Source organism: Macaca nemestrina, chromosome 19 (genome assembly GCF_043159975.1).
Source record: "Macaca nemestrina isolate mMacNem1 chromosome 19, mMacNem.hap1, whole genome shotgun sequence".
Lineage (NCBI taxonomy): Eukaryota > Metazoa > Chordata > Mammalia > Primates > Cercopithecidae > Macaca > Macaca nemestrina.
This window is the reverse complement of record NC_092143.1, coordinates 43,606,358-43,621,447: the sequence shown is the minus strand read 5'-3', so window position 1 is coordinate 43,621,447 and position 15,090 is coordinate 43,606,358. Positions and strand designations below refer to the sequence as shown.

At 47.4% G+C, this 15,090-nt stretch overlaps 1 protein-coding gene across 8 annotated transcripts in view; it reads right to left on the bottom strand.

Moving 5' to 3' along the window:
* Positions 1–15,090, bottom strand: part of LOC105489374 (zinc finger and BTB domain containing 7C) — a 383,672-nt gene that overhangs the window by 142,588 nt on the left and 225,994 nt on the right. For 2 of the 8 annotated variants that reach the window (XM_071085400.1, XM_071085399.1), the window contains one exon: positions 9,639–9,729. The exons of 5 other annotated variants lie outside the window; for them this stretch is intronic. The gene's annotated coding sequence lies outside the window, so the exon portion shown is untranslated. Of the gene's footprint in view, positions 1–9,638; positions 9,730–14,892; positions 15,025–15,090 lie in introns of all 8 variants that reach the window. One more of the 8 variants, XM_071085398.1, reaches the window with a different exon arrangement.

The following is a 15,090-nucleotide window of genomic DNA, read 5'->3' as shown; positions in this document are numbered from 1 at the left end:
CTAGGCCCACCCCACTCCTCTGCACCTGTCCCTTTTGCACTAACAGACGACAGAGACCCCCACTCCGCCCCTGTACGACTGCAGAGGCCTCTGTGGTTGCTGCCCAGGCCTTTCATGGGAGTGTGGTGCCTTCGCCAGGACTAGCCCTCTCTCCGCCCCACAGGGCAAGGGACCCTTCACTTTCTGGTCCCACAAGGAGCTGTGCCCTGGGTTCTGCCTACAGCCTACACTCAACTGTCTCTTACCAGCCGCCTACCTGAAAGTGGGGCATTCAATCTGGAACCTGAGGTTGGCAGGGCCCAATCTGCTGGGCCTGGACCCAGAGACTCCCTTGGCAGTAGAAGAAGACGGCACCAGGTCTCACTTAACTCTTTCTCTGGCCCTGCCTGAGCTCTGGAGCCCCATGGTCCAGTGTTCCCAGCCCTGGCCCCAAGTTAAACAAGAGGACAAAACCCAGCTTGTGACTTCTTCCCCAAGCTGGCTGACACCTGTTTTCCCTAAGGGAGGAACCCAGGCTGGCTTTGGCCATCTCACCCCCTCCTAGAAAGCAATGGGTATGCCACACTGGGCACTCCTTGAGGTTAGGCCCTCAGCCCTCTTTCTTCTGAATTCCTCTCTTCTTCTAGCCCTCACTTCCCCTACCTAGGCCAGGCCCTTCACTCTGGGAAGAATATCCCAGGAATCATCCATCACCAAATTCTAGGAGCTGATCTCAGCAACTACGCGGCTGGAAGGAACCTGGAAAATCCACTGTGCCCATGATGGGAATGACCATTAATGCCTGGAGGGCAGGGATGCTGTACCCATCCCTGCAGCCCCAGCCCCAGCGCAACCCAGACACACAGCTCTCAACAGAGGCTTCCGGAACTGCGCGTGAGTCCTAGCTTGCTGTCTCCCTGGCTGCCCTGGAGGCTGGCCCAGAGCAGGCACATAGTAGGCATCTGTGAAGGAAGCAACAGGTTCCTGCCGGATCCTAGGTCCTGGGCTGGGCACTCTGACTACTTTATGTGGGGCAACAACCCTGCAAGGTAGATACCATCATCCTGTTGAATGGATGAGAAAATGGAGGCTCAGACAATGTAAGTGGCTTCCCTGAGGCCACTTGGCAAGTATCAGGCCAGACTTCAAGCTTAATCCTTCCAGTATCTGAAGCCTGTGGTCTTTCCGTTTTCATGTCAGTCACTCAATCCATGCATTTGGGGATATCAAAGCCAAATAAGAAGTAGCCCCAGCTCTTGGGTAGTTCATACTGAAAGAGGCAGACAGTTTTGTTCACAGCTACCTGGGACAAGAAACAGACGTGGCCAGGCCTGCCCCAAAAGCTGAAACCTACTGTGTAGGCTGTAGGCAGAGGAAGAAGACCACTCTTCCTCTGGAGTTTGAGAAAGGCATCTGAGAAGAGGTGGCAGTGGATTCGGCCACAGACAGGACATGAGGAGGCTAAGGATGAGAATGGATTTTAAGCCGGTGGGAAGATGGGTCTGCATCAGGGGCTTCCCAGTGCCCTTAAATGTCATGATGGCCTGTCAGGCAGCCATTTGCACAGCCTGGTGGAGCAGGCAGGGGTGCAGGGAGGACTGGAGGCTGGGAATCTGCCCAGGACCTGTTAGGTTTCTCAGCAGGAGCTGCAGGCCTGAAGCAGGTGGGAGCATTGGGAGCTGGGAGCCGAGTTTGTGTACCCTGCCTCCATGAGTGTGTCTGGGAGATTCAGGCGTCCTCCTGGCCTCCATCAGCGGGAGCTGGGGGAGAGGGAGACCAGTGAGCTCTGACAGACACACCCACCACATCGTTGCACACTTATTTTTTCCACACACTTGACTGGCGTGACCCACAGGGTCACAGGGAATGGCCTTCACTGGGCTGGCAAGTCGAGGGCAATGACAGCCCTCAGTTCCTTGGGCGGCCCCTCCTTCAGGGAGCTGGCCTGGAGCAAAGAGGGCCTTCTGCTCTGTCCCAGGCCAGCCTGCCACAGTCACAGTGGGGGTGGGAAGGGCTGCCTGGTCCTGTCTGCTTCTCGCTTTTTCTGCCTTCAAGGTCAGCACAGTTAAGGGAGGAGACACTCACAGACTGTCCGGAAGGCCTCCTGCAGAGACAGAGGAGCACAGGCACTGTCTAGGGGGTGGTGGGAGGGGAGTGTGGGGCAGGAGAGGAGCCTCTGGCACAGCCATGAACTCACTGCAGAGCCTTCCCAGGCCTCAGTTTCCGTTCTGAGAATGGAGGCCTTGGAGCAACTTGAAAGCTTCGACTTTCCTCTAGTTCTTGAACATGCTGTCTTCCTCTTCCCAAGATGTTTCCAGACGGGAGTGGACAGTTAGTTTACTTCAAGTTTTGCTAGTTTTCTATTCCTACACTGTGATTTGAACAGTCCTGCTGTGTTTATGATGTTAGACCCAAACCTGACTAAGAAAATCAGTAGATCCCCTCAAAGTCCAGGAAACTCATGATGATTAAGCTTCCACTCCACGTCAGGCCCCACACCAACTGAAAAGGTTTATGTAGATTATCTCATTTCATCTTGACATCAACTCTGGGAAGTGGCTGTTATCATCTCCATTTCCCCTAGTTTGGCGTAATTTCTTAAAGTCCTGCAGTGGTTTCCCAGGACCTTCAGGATAAAATCCAAACTCCTCCCAGCCCACTTTTCTAGCACCACACCACTCCTAACTGGGCTAGTCCCCTCATGGATGGACTGCTTCTCCCACACACAGTCTCAGGGTCTGCGATACATACCCCTTTCTCATCCATTCAACTTGTATCTTTCCAAGGCCTGACAAGTCCTTCTTCTCCCCAAGGAAGAGCAGGCAGTGGTGGGAGGCAGGTGAGGCCCTAGGGCACCACACTTAAGGAGGCACTCACTGTCAGGTGCCAGGCTTACACTTGCACGCCCCTGAGAGTGAGCACCTCTTTAAATTTTACACTGAGTGCCTCACTTGCCTCATCCTTGTCCTGGCCCTGCCCCAGAGACTCAATGCCCAACCCAAAGGACCTCTCCCTCCTCCACAGTCCACAGCCCTTCCTAGTGGGTCCTGTCACTGGACTGTGTCACGGGGACTGATCTTGATGCCTCGTGTGAATGTCCATCGCTACAGGGCAGAGACCACTTGTCCCCTGTCCCCATCCTAAAATCAACAGGGCTTGCTCCAGCTTCCAGACTGGCTCCCCATCTGCCCTCCCTCCTTCATCCTCCACCCCATCAACCTAGAATTCCAATTCATCTTTTAGAATCTATATGAAAATTATGGTTTAGCATTGTATAGCCATTAAAAATTATGTTTCCACATGGGTGAATTATTCTATAACCTGGCTGACCTGGCTGCAAGAAGAAAAGATTAGATAATTTGACTATACAAACAAATTTATATGACAATTCCCATAAGTAAAGTCACAAGCAAATAATAAACTGGGAGAAAATATTTGTCACATATATCATACACAAAGGGCTAATGTCACTAGTATATAAAAGATTCTTAAAAATGGAGGGGCAAAGAACCAAAAATGCAATAGCAAATGTACAAAAGATATAAACAGATAATTCACAAAAGGCAATAGTAAAAATGATCATTAAACATGAAAAAAATTTCAACTTCACTTATAATAAAATAGGTAAAAACTAAAATTACAATGAGATACCATTTCTTACCAGTGAGATTGGCAAGAATTCCAAAACTTGACAATAGCATCTGTTGGCAAGGTCGTGGGAAAACAGGAATGCAAACTGACACAACCCCATGGAGGGGAATCTGGCAACACCTAACAAAACTACATCCTCTTCAACTTGATAATCCCATTTTTAGAATCCCAAGCATATGAAACACACATGTACAAGCATTGTAGCATTATTTGTAGTTGCAAAATATGAGAAGCCACCTAAGTGGTCATCCGTAAGAGAGCAAGTGAATAAACCATGATATATACACACAATGGAGTATTATGCAGCTGTAAAAAAGAGTGAGGAAGACCTCTATGGACTGATATGAAGTGATTGCAAGGAAATATTATTGAATGAATAAAGTAAAATGTAAATACATCTAAATCTATATCTATCTGTCTACCTATCTATCTATATATATGCTACCTTTTCTGTAAGAAAGGGGAAATAAGACAACATATAATTTTGCTTCTCTTTATACAAATAAATAGATGCATAAGAAGAAAACAATTAAATTGATTACCTACAAGGAAGCAATGGGTTTCAAAGCAGAGTGACATATCTAACTATACCTTTCTGTATAGTTTGACTTCTGAAAGCATGTTAATGTCCTACATATTTTTAAAAATTAAATTAATAAGAATGAGAAGGAAAAAAACCCCTCAAACTGAAAAAAAAGAAACCTAACTGTAGTTCAAATAAAGACTATAACCACCCTGAAGGATAGAAAAAATCAGGAAGGAAAAACTAATCCTAGTAATTTATGAACATGGCATGGTGAGGTGGGGATGAAGGGAAGGAGGTTTGTTGGTTGTAGTGATTTGGGTGAAACAATTCTGAGAGTATTTTAGATGTAATATAGGATGAGTAAATGAGTGAATTTTGTTGACAGTCTGGGGAGCCCAGGTTTCACTGCTGAAGAAGGACATGCAATTATGAGAGGGGGAAGGCAGGAAACAACCCAGTAGAGATGGATTGGAATTAGAGGTATTGGTGTGGATTCACGATTTCTAAAATACAAATATGTAAGTGTATGTGCATGTGTATGGGTGAATAATATGTGGATGTATAGGTATATGGATGCATGTATTTCCTAGTTTTGTCCCCTGAAAGGGCCAAGGTGCAAAGATACACAGCAATGAGCAAACCCAGATCTGGGTGGCTAATACCATTCCTCGATAAAAGGAACCAGAGCCCCCCAGAGAAATGACTGATTCCAGGGCTGGTGCAGGATAGGTGCAAGATAAGCCTGGAAATCTCCTCTATACCAGAAAGTAAGAACATACTCAAAATAGGGATAGTGGTGTATCAAAATATCATAGGTGAGAAATTCTAAACCATTGGAAAAACCAGAGTTCATCACTCTATGCAGATAATACATAAATACATTCTATTGCTTACAGTAGAATGCCAAGGGTCCATTGGCAAGAATGGAGGCAGTGCTGGAGTTGGAAATGCATCATTGTGCAATCTCGTGTTAATGATTGGATGAGCCAAGAATCATCAATGGGTGCTACATCTAGGGAGAGACCGATGAGGAGCAGGGTACTGCATGGTTTTAAAATGTCTACCCATAGACCACTTGCTAGTTCCAAGGCCGAAAAAAAAAAAATCATCCTATAATGGAGAAATCAGACACTGCCTGGACTGGAAGATCAAAATTAACATCACCAATGAGGGCCTCCTGATGATGACCTGAGAAGAACCAAGAGGGCTTATGCAGGGTTCTGGCCAAGAATACAAAACCTAGATCTAATCATGAGGAAACATCAGACAAATTCAACATGAGGGAATATACTGTATTACAGATAAGTGGGGGCATTGTATTCTTCAAAGATGTCCATGTCATAAAAAACAAAGAAAGGCTGTGAAAAGGTTCCAGATTAAAGGAGATAAAGAGACACAACTAAATGCCATATCCGACCCTAGATGAGATCTACTGGAGGGAGAAATGCTGGGGAGAACATTATGAAGTTAACTGACAAAATAGGGACACAAAGGATAGATTAGATAAAAGTGTTGTATAAATGTTAAATGTATTGATCAACCATGCTATGATTATGTCAGAGAATATGCCTATCCTTGGGAAGCACATGCTGAAGTATGAACTTACCCTCAGATGGTTCAGGAAGAACATGTGTGTGTGTGTGTGTGTGTGTGTGTGTGTGTGTGTGTGTGTGTAAGAGAGAACACAAATGATTAAGCAAGTGCTGTAAAATGCGAACAGCAGGTAAATCTGAGATATGAGAATATAAGGATATTCTTTGGATTATTTTTATGTTTGCAGTTTCTCTGTAATTTAAAAATTTTCCCAAATAAAAAATGTAAATGTATGTTCCAATATTTGAAAGATGTTCTCTCATTTGTAGGAGTGGACTCTCCTCAGCCAGGGGACTGCCAGCAGGCAGCCAGGCCAGGGAGGAGTTCCTAATCAAACCCATCTGGGTTCAGTGTGTGGCCTTGGAGAAGTGACTTGACCTCTCGCGTCTCTGCACCCTCCTCTGGGGCCATGCCCACCTCATGCTCTTGGAACAATTAAAAGAGATGATGCCTGCAAGTACTTGGCCCAGGCCCCCCATAGTGTGGGCTGGACATCTACGGGAGCTATGACTTCACTGGCGGTGTTTTCATCAGCATAAACCCCTTTAGGGCACAGAGCTGAGAGCTGTCTACATTTCCAAGAGCCACTTCTGGTCTGGAGCAGGACCGTGAGCCAAGAACAAGCAGCACCTGCTGGAGGGTGGCTTCCACCAGCAAAGTGGCCCCCTCACCCTCCTGTTTCACCCTCAGGCCTCAGCTTCTAGAACTCAGGTGTCCTCACCTGCAAAAGCCTTTTCTTTTGGCTGGCACTTCTTCAAGGCCCCCTCCTGGTGACTCCTGTGGCACCTTGCTAGAACTATTCTAGTCCCCTCCTTCAGCTCCTCCTCTCTGGGTAAGGGACCCGAGGTGGCATTTCAGTGTGGATTCATTTATGGCCCCATTTTTCCTCTTCCAGGGAAACCTTTTGTGACAGTGCCATCATTCTTGTGTTCCTGGCAAAAGAAACTATAATCCCTGGTCAACAGGAAGGTGTGTGCATGTGTGTGTATACACGTGTGTTTGTATGTGTGTCTGTGAGCTGTGGACTTTCTTGGAGGCCATGACATCAGCCCTTAGGCCAGGCCTGGCGTGTTGAGAACTTGGGTCCACCTTGGGGCCAAGGCCTGTGCTTGCCCCTCCCACCCCACTCCGCTCTTCTTTTGCCCCGGGAGGCCGACCCCTGCAGACACAGCAGTGGGCTCCCTTGCCTCTGGCCTTGTGTCAGCTCAGCCTGTAGGGCCCTAAGTGGAGAATGGAGGAAGGGAGTTTGGGGTTTGGGGTTGGGGTGTTTAATGCCTTGTATCCCTTTCTTCAGGGAGGCCTCAGACTGGCTGTATCCTTGGACCAGAGGTCACAGCCCCGGTAAGGTGGCCCCTCCACCCCACCCTCACTGTCTCTGCTTCTAGCAGCCCCTCCCTCTCCTTGCCCCTTTAGTGCCCCCGGGTGTAACAGCTCCCTGGTGTTCACAGCCCTGGGGTACTGCACTGGGTCTTGAGAGTTCCCTGCACCTGGCACTGGCCTTTGAACTCAACTCTCCAAATTGTCTACAAACTGGAGTTTGCCACCTGTTTCCTGCCAGGCTCCTGACTCATGCGGACCCCTGTGGAGGGAGGCAGTGCCCTCTCCCTTAAATGTATTTGGTACTTGTCTGCCCGGGAGGCCCCACATTGCCATGCTCAGGGAGGGCATCTCAGGGAGGGCATCTGCCGCAAAGCCATTCACACTGCAGAACAAAAGCAAGGGCTGCCACGTCGGGCCTCTTCTGCCTGCTGCTTCTTGTTCCAACTTCATTTCATCCTTTCATAAGTTACTGTTCTGTGAGAAGCATTACAAGAAGGAAATTAAAAGAGAGAAAAGTTGGTGGAGGAATACCTTTCTTTCTTTTTTTTGGTTTAAACCTTTTGTTATGATCTCTTTAGGAGCCTGATCCAACTAGAGGGACATGTGGCAGAATATGTTCTTCAAAATTAGTTCTGAGAGACACTTGGGGCTCTTTATTATTCATTCTATTAAAATCAAAATATTAGCTGATGCCTGTCGCATCGTCAGAGCGGGTCTGGCAACTTCTCTGATGCATTGTCTACTTGAAAGTAAAGACGAAGGCCTTTCATGTGGAAGCCTCTATCAGGTCCATTCTGTTCTCCTGCTTGCAATGACAGAAAAACCCTGGCCTGCTCTGTGTCTGAGACGCTGACAGATCCAGGGCAAAGCAGTGGAGCCCATCATGTGTCCCATTGTGCCAGGGCCCTCTGGGCAAGGCTGCCTCTTCCGGGGCCCTACCTTTCCCCCACCAAGGGTGGCCATTGAGCAGCAGGAAGACCCCTCCTTGCCCTACGAGTGTGGCTTCTCATACCCATTGATTTTGAAGTGGGTGGAGGGAACAATGCCAGGGACCACTAGGCTTAAAGATCAAACTGCCTTGCCATTTCCTTGGATGCCCTCTGCTGCCTTTACCTCTGGAAGAAATACCACAATGCAGATAATTCCATTTCTCCAGCAGGAACAAACCAATCTGGCTGTGGTGCTCTGCTCTAGAGCCACCCAGAGGTTGTCCTGGTGATGTCTTCAACTGGGGCCCTAGGTAAATAGAGAAGTTCTTAGCTCAACAGAGGCTTGTCTTTTCTGAGGACAGTGCGTGGGACCAGAGTCCCCAACCAATAAGGGATCCTGAATGGCTGAGCAAGGCTTGTGCCTGGTGGCTGAATTACACAGCAGATGAATGCAAGTCACTTGGGGGCCTTCCAGCCAGCTGTGGAGAAAGACTCTCCTACGCTGGATGTGGGGAATGTGGGTGCTGCAGGTGGTCAAGGAGGCAGAGATTCCTGGGGGCTGGGTGGGCTTCCCAGGGCTGGTGGGATTGGACAGGTAGTTAAGCACCGGGAAGGAGAGAGAAAAGGGAAGAGCCAGGAGGAATGTGAGTGACAAGCTTGGAAGCCAGGGTGGGAGACCATCTCGGGAGGGACAGGAAAGGAGCATCTGTTGGGGGAGTGGTCAGAAGTCAGGCTGGAATGCCCTCAACTGCAAGGAAGATATTTCTCTCTCCTTCCTTCCTTCCCTCCTGCCTGCCTGCCTGCCTGCCTGCCTGCAAGGAAGATATTCCTCCCTCCCTCCCTTCCTTCCCTTCCTTGGGGGAGTGGTCAGAAGTCAGGCTGGAATGCCCTTGACTGCAAGGAAGATATTTCTCCTTCCTTTCCTTTCTCCTTCCTTCCTTCCTTCCTTCCTTCTTTCCTTCCTTCCTTCCTTCCTTCCTTCCTTCCTTCCTTCCTTCCTTCCTTCCTTCCTTCCTTCCTTCCCTGCAAGGAAGATATTCCTCCCTCCCTCCCTTCCTTCCTTCCCTGCAAGGAAGATATTTCTCCTTCCTTCCTTCCTTGCAAGGAAGATATTTCTCCTTCCTTCCTTCCTTTCTTCCTTCTTTCCTTCCTTCCTTCCCTCCCTCCCTCCCTGCAAGGAAGATATTCCTCCCTCCCTCCCTTCCTTCCTTCCCTGCAAGGAAGATATTTCTCCTTCCTTCCTTCCTTCCTTCCTTCCTTCCTTCCTTCCTTCCTTCCTTCCTTCCTTCCTTCCTCCCTCCCTCCCTCCCTCCTCCCTTCCCTTCTCCTTCCTTCCTTCCCTGCAAGGAAGATATTTCTCCTTCCTTCCTTCCTTCCTTCCTTCCTTCCTTCCTTCCTTCCTTCCTTCCTTCCTTCCTTCCTTCCTTCCTTCCTTCCTTCCCTCCCTCCTTCCTTCCTCCCCTCCTTCCTTCCTCACTCCCTCCCTCCCTCCTTCCTTCCTTCCATTTCCTTGAGCAATCCTAAATTCAATATTAATCTCCCTAGACCTATCTTGTTGATAAATGTTGATTTCCCCAGCACACCTGTTCATATTTCAGATGGAAATATATTATAAAATCACGCCATTCGCTGGTGATTACCATGGTAATCAGGCACGCTCAATGACAGGCCAGCACTCCTCTTGAAGACAAGGGTCTGGAGATAGAAGCTTTCACGTCACTTATGCCATGCCTGGGGAGAGAGGGAAATGAAGCAGGCATGGGTGGTGTTTGGGAGGGATGGTTTCCTTCTCTGGGGAAGTCTTGGCAGACAGCACAGCCCCAAGGGCCCAGGAGGGCTCTGCAGGGTGATGGGGGGTGGGCCAGACGAAGGCAAGTAAGTGGGAGGGCAAGGCCTGCATACCTTGGTGTTCTACAGAGTATATACAGCTAGCAACACTTTTACAGGATCCATGGCAAGAGATCTGAGCTACCAGGATCAGGTATCTTAGTCAGAATATCATTCAACCTCCCACCAGGTATAGGAACAATCTCTACAGCCTCCTAGAACATCACAAAGATATAATTATTATTACTGCTTCTCTCTATAATAGGATTATGGTTTAGGGTCTGATGAAAGCCAGGTTGTTTGGATGGTATTATTTAGTCCTGATGCAGTTCATTTTAAGTTTTCTAACCAGATTGCTTGGCTTCAGATTCCAATTCTAGCACTTACTGGCTGTGTGACCTTGGACAAGTTACTTAACCTCTCTGTTACTTTTCACTTGTAAAAAGCAGATAGTATAAGTTTCTAACACATAGGACTGTTGTGAGGATTGTTAATTAATAAACGTAAAATGGTTGAAATAGTGCCTGTTACAGAGTAGTTGCTTCGAAAGGTAAGTCACTGAGATCCTTGAGTCACCCCTTTATTTCATAGAAGAGGGAACTGAGGCCAAGCCATGGGGCAAGCAGGTAACGAGGACTGGACTGGACTGCACTCTGAGCTAATGCTGTTTATATGACACTCTATCCCCTTGCTCTCTAAGGCTAAGGAAAATTTCCATGGAGGAGTGACTGTGAGCTGAGCAGTGCATAAGAAACGAGCGTGGGATCAGCATTTTACCATGTGGCCAGACCTGCCTGGGCTGTAGCAGAGCCTCCCCACTCAGTGGACGAGGGACAGGAAGGATCAAGGTACAGCCAGTATCCTGGGCTTTGCACAAACATTGCCTCACCTCCTTCTCCTGATACCCCCATGTTATCCTTTCTGAACAAAGAGGTGACTGAGGCCCCAAGAGCCCAAAGCTGCATGACAATGATGGCAAATCAGGACTGGAACCCAGACCCCCTGCCTCCCCACCCACAGCTCTTTCAGCTCCTTCCCAAATATATCGGCTTGTTGGCCTCTAGCTGTCCTGTTTGCTACCCAAAACTAGGACCTGGTCCACCTTCTCAAGCCCAGTCACCCCCTTACTCCCACTGAAGCCCTGGAATCTTAGGCCTAGTAGGGGTTGCAGGTTCCAAAGTACTCACATCCTTAAAGGACATAAACATCTGTAGGCTTCAGCCACCCCCACAATTGCCTATGCACGTTAGATGTGCCTAATAAAAACAACCACTACAGTAGCTGCATTTATTGCTTACTCTGTTTTAGGGTCTATGCTACCTTCTCCTTTTAATATGATGATATTTGCCATTAATTGAATTATTTTACATTGCACCAGACATGGTATAATCCAAACCAGGCCAGGAGCTGCAGGCTCTGTATTACAGAACCCACCCCACCAGAGGCAGCTGACAGGCCATTATTCTGTGTCCTGCAAACTCTGTGCAGTGATAAGGAAACTCCACCAATTTGATGCTTTATCTGGTTGCAGGTTGAGGAAAGATATTATTTCAATCAAGATAATGATTCTATTTCTTGAACGGAAATGAGATTTTTTTTTTCATTGCCTCATGGGGGTGCCACCAAAATCTGTCTTGGGCTGGAACAGGTCATGAACAAGTTAGAGGATTTTCTTGTAACCTGAGAGAGAGTGTAAACATGAAGGAGAACTGAAAGAAGGGAGCTTGCTTGCAAGAGAAAAACGTATCTGCCAGGCCTACACGATTACAAAATAAGCTCAATTTGGAAAATGTATACAAGCATTGAACAGAGCCTTCAAGACCAAACTTCAGAAGATAAGTGCCCAGTGTGAGCCCCACAGCCTGGAATTCAAGTGAGGTAAATGGCCTTTAAAGGCCATGATGATACCAAAGATGTACAGAGGAGACTCAGCTATGACAGGACCTTAGACATCTTCTAAGCCTGCTGTCAGGCAGTGTGGATCAGCTGTGTAACTGTGCTGACAGATGACCTAGCTCCTGTTTCAGCCCCTTCTACCAGAGGGGGCTTACCACCAAAAGAACCCATTCCATCTTGGACCAGATCCTATGTTGAGAAAGTACCTCCAAATTATAGTCAAGTCACTTCATAAAAGGAAACCACAGTGAAAATTCACATGGTGCTCGACAATGCAGGAAATCGAAATGCACTTTGGAAACAGAATACATGACATGCAAATGGCATCAGATGATAAATGCAGGGAGACCTCAATAATTCGCACTAAATAGTGAAGTTAGTGAAATTTTAAATTATTTCAAATATTTGGGGATTCCAGGGGCTGTCACGCAGTATCTCAAATAATTTGCTTTAAATAATAATTTAAATTGTATGTATAATTTGCTTTAAATAATAATTATTATTTGCAATTAGAAATAAAAATAATTTATTATTTGCAATTAGAAGTAAAAGTAATAGGCCGGGCGCGGTGGCTCACGCTTGTAATCCCAGCACTTTGGGAGGCCGAGACAGGTGGATCATGAGGTCAGGAGATCGAGACCATCCTGGCTAACACGGTGAAACCCTGTCTCTATTAAAAATACAAAAAATTAGCCGGGCGTGGTGGCGGGCGCCTATAGTCCCAGCTACTCGGGAGGCTGAGGCAGGAGAATGGCGTGAACCCAGGAGGCGGAGCTTGCAGTGAGCCAAGATTGAGCCACTGCACTCCAGCCTGGGCTACAGAGCAAGACTCCGTCTCAAAAACAAAAACAAAAACAAACAAACAAACAAAAATTTAGAAGTAAAAGTAATTTACAATTCCTGTATCAATTGTTTATATAGTAACTCTAAAGAGTTTGAAAACGTTTGTAAAGTTCTTATGCATTTTAAACATTCCACTGAGAGCTGAATCAGGCTATTAATTGCTCCCTCTCCAAAGAAAAGGCCTATTTCAGTTCAGTTCCTTCTGGAATAACCCCTACTGCTGACTCTAAAGACCCAAGAAGGTGGCACCTTTCTATACTGCATCAGATTCACCAAAATTTTGGAATCTAAACCACAGTGTTGTTGGGTGCAGACTATCATCGGAAAGTAACACAAAACTCTGGCAATATTGGTTGTCTCTAGGATAGGAGCCTGCTTGAGGCCAGAGGTAGAGAGGAGACTTTTTACAATATACCTTCTGGTACTTTTGAATTTAGAGCCATGAGACGATAGTGTCTATTAAGAATAAAATTCCAGTTAAAAAAGCACACGCTATTTTCAGTTAAAAAAACAGACTTCGGTATTGATTTCTATTTTAATACTTATACTCCCAAAATACAACCTTACTGCAATGAAAATTACTGCCAGGTCAGTGAAAATGACATGTGGCTGTCTTGACAATAGTGGTGCTCGCAGGCATGAGAATAAAAGCAACTGATGCTCTGTCCAGGTCTCTGTACGTGCTGGGGGTGCCCAGTCCCCAGCTGCTGAGTGTGGCACACAGCTTTCACTCATGACATTCTTGGATCCTTACTCTTGGTTAAGGTGATGCTTTGGAGGCTGCACCACCAGCTATACTCTGGGGGCAGCTGCTGACAAACAAGGGGACACACAAGCCCTGCCCCCTGCCTCCAAGTCAGACATCACTGTAGTGCAGTTGACGTGGACCAGACCCAGGGAGACCTGCCCTGAGACCACATTCTCACTCAGCTCTTGCTTCTTTATCCAGCTTCCCTCTCTCCTTGACAAGGGTTTCCTAAGAGCTCTCCCTGGATGCATCACATCCCACTGAAACCTGACTCAGGCTCTGCTTCTAGGAAGCCCAACCTAAGTCAGTCACCAGTGGCTCAAAATGAAGCCCTCCAGCATCTTTTCAGAGGGTGGTCCTAGGAGTTGGAAGCGCACATGAGCCTTCCTCCTTGAAGGCAGCACCATAACCACCTTCCTGCCTTGCCGAAGACCACCAGTCTGACATTATACAGCCCACGAAAGCCAGCAACAGCAAAACACGAACATCCAGAACAGAGAGAGTTCCGACAACCGGACCCCATGGGGCAGCACAACAATTACTCTTCTTCCCCAGGATGAATAAGCAGGAGGCAAGGGCTGAGCCAAAAGGGCCTGTTGCATAATCAGAGCGATGTCCAGTTATGTGCAGTGGAAAGTCAGTGTGGACGTCTTAGGCAGCTCTACCACTTACTAGCAGAGCAAACTAGAGCAAATATTGAACGATTCTGAGCCTCAGTTTCTTCATCTGCAAAACGGGAATACTGGACAGAGCCTTTGTAAAACACCTATGAGGCAGTACCATCAAGTGTGCTGTGAACTGGTCATGCAATGTGAATACTGGCTGTTGTTATGGAGATTTAGAACTAGCTACCTTCTCCTGCTTGCTTGGGACAAATATTAATTAATCATCATTAAATAAATAAATCCCAGCACAGTACCTAGAGCTCCCTGTGTGAGAAGCAGTTCTGGGGAAAAGCAAGCGGACCATTGGGAGTGCTGTATTGGTGACTGTCCACCAGGAGCTCAGGATGTGGTCCCATTAGTGGCCTCACAGGGCTCTGGTGGCCCTTGGCTGCAGCTGTCTGGAGAAGTTTCTCTCTCTCTCTCTCTCTGTGTGTGTGTGTGTGTCTTATTCTCTCTCTCTCTCTCTCTCTGAGACAAAGGGAATATCTCCAATGTAGATTTCCTGTAATCCACTCAGTGTATAGACTGATCTCCAGTACAACCTCAAGTTTGTGAAAAATTTATGCAGTCATTTTCATGTCATAGAGTGGCGGAGAAACTGGCAGAAACTAAATTTTATTCACATAGGTGAAGAATCCTTTATTCCATCCTGATTCTTTGCATCTAGATCATTCCTAAAGCCATGCCAAGCCCTCCAGCACCCGGCCCTGTCCAGCCTCACCAGCATCTTCTCCCCTCTCACCCTCAGACCCATGCCTATGCCATCCTCCACGTAGGCATCCACCCATTCCTTCTATGGCCTCCCTCCTCCATCAGTCCAGTTCAAGCCTCTCCTTCTCCAGGAAGTCTTCCCTAACCATTTCCCATCCCCAGCATTTCTGCCCGGGCCATGCCAGCCAGAGCTGGCGCACACACCTGGCCATAAAGTTCTTTGTCTCATGTGCAGGTGTCTTCTCTTCCCACACTGGACTGAAAGCTCCTCCAAAACAGAGCCAATGCCTGCTGCTTCTCGTGGATTTCCCAGAACCTCCAGGTGCTGCCTGGCACCTGGTGATTAATGACATTCTCAGATTGATTAATGGATTGGTTCCTGTGACTGCACTTAGTTTAACA